The sequence below is a fragment of the Poecilia latipinna genome, unplaced genomic scaffold (genome assembly GCF_001443285.1).
Source record: "Poecilia latipinna isolate Pla-1442-1.1 unplaced genomic scaffold, P_latipinna-1.0 Scaffold608, whole genome shotgun sequence".
Taxonomy (NCBI): domain Eukaryota; kingdom Metazoa; phylum Chordata; class Actinopteri; order Cyprinodontiformes; family Poeciliidae; genus Poecilia; species Poecilia latipinna.
The window spans coordinates 148,842-150,614 of NW_015113224.1; positions in this window are offsets into that span (position 1 = coordinate 148,842).

A 1,773-nucleotide genomic window follows, 5' to 3' on the forward strand; every position below is an offset into this window, starting at 1 on the left:
TATTAGCAGTGCATACATGAGCATGATTGTCAGAGCTAAGACCCTCCTCCTGTCTCTAATTAGTTGTTTCTAACAGGGAGCGGTGTATATCTGCAGACGCCAGTAGGATCACAGGGATTAGCCCGAGAAGCTTGATTTTTTCTTTTCTTTTCTCTAATTATCCGTCTCATTTTCTACTGGCATGACAGGGAGACAGTTTTAACAAATATCTAAGAAACTACGCATATTTATAAAAGTTACCAACTGTATGTTAAACTAAAAACAGTTCACTTGGAGGTTCAACAACGGGGTGTCATGTCCTCTGATTACCAATAAAATGGCCGCATGTTTCTAAAGCGAAGACGTACTCTTTCAGTTCTGACTTTAGTCGACCCTTCATGGGATTCAAATGGTATTTTGCTGCCTTTTCTGGAATATTTGGTTTGTAATTACTCATGCAGCTTTCACAGAAATACAGGCAGTCAAAGACTTCCTCTCTCAATTCTCCTGTGTCTCATATTGGCACACGTCGTACTACTAGTGCGCTCAAATTGTGACTCGGACTCTTGACACATCACCCCAGACAGCCACAGGATCAGGCTGAAGCTGCAGCACGAGAGCTGCTTTCTTGTTTACAGCAGTGGTGTTTGCCAGCAGCATCGACCGTGTCCGGCTATCATAAATGTAATAATGGGATTTGGTGTGTGGTTGCCATGGAGACACATCTATAGGGACAAGCTATTTGAGAGCAATTAGCCTGCAGAGCTCCATTCAGAGAAAACAGGTGTGTTTAAGCAGTCCTGTTTTTCCTCCCGCCCGCTTTGTGTGTCTCGCCGCGGTGTGTGACGCCCGTCTTGTTCCAGCGAGACAAATAAAGAGACATTTTACAACTTCGCAGTCGCTCACGATGATGTTGACTGGTGGAGATCTGGGCACAACCTGGCAGGAGTTCGCAACACCTCCCACAGATTAAATGAAGAGTCACTCACGGTGTGAAGCGGCGAGCTTTTTCCAGACCTGAGCTCCCCACGCCTGGTCCGGCGTCTCATGTGTCACCATGTCCACACACTGGTAATATCTCCTGTTAGTCACAGTCCTCTGACAGGACCAGATCGTTTAGTAGGTGAGATGATATTATTCCAGAAAGGTTCTCATTATTTGAAAAGGGTCTGTGGTAAAAAAGAAGAAAAAAACGTTAGATATGTGTTTCTTACTCACTTTAGAGAAAAGTGTAAGAGTGGACTTTATTTTACATGTGGGGAAGCTGCAGTCCCAGCAGCTCCGGCACATGAATATTTGAAGCTCTGCCTAATTAAGAGACTTTGCTGCCTTCCACTAACATCTATGCTGGGAGGTTGTTTCACTTTCTGTTTCATTCTTCATGATGATGGGCGGACATCACAAATCTATAAGATACACTGCTCAGAAAGATTTAGGGATATTCGGCTTTTATGTGAAATTTTAGGGTGAACCTAAAATGCACTTCAAACTTTACAGGTGAACTTAATGTTATTTTTTTCTAAAGTTTTAAATTCACTTATCCAACTGTTTCATGTTTCAATACTTTTTTCTCTAACGAGTTGTGACAGAGTTTGACCCATGGTTAATGTGCCAATAAATCACACACACATATATATATATATATATATATATATATATATATATATATATATATATATATATATATATATATATATATATATATATATATATTTTTTTTTTTTTTTTTTTTTTTTTTTTTTTTTTTTAAAGTTATTTTTTTTTTTTTTTAATTATTTTTAACCTTTTAAATGA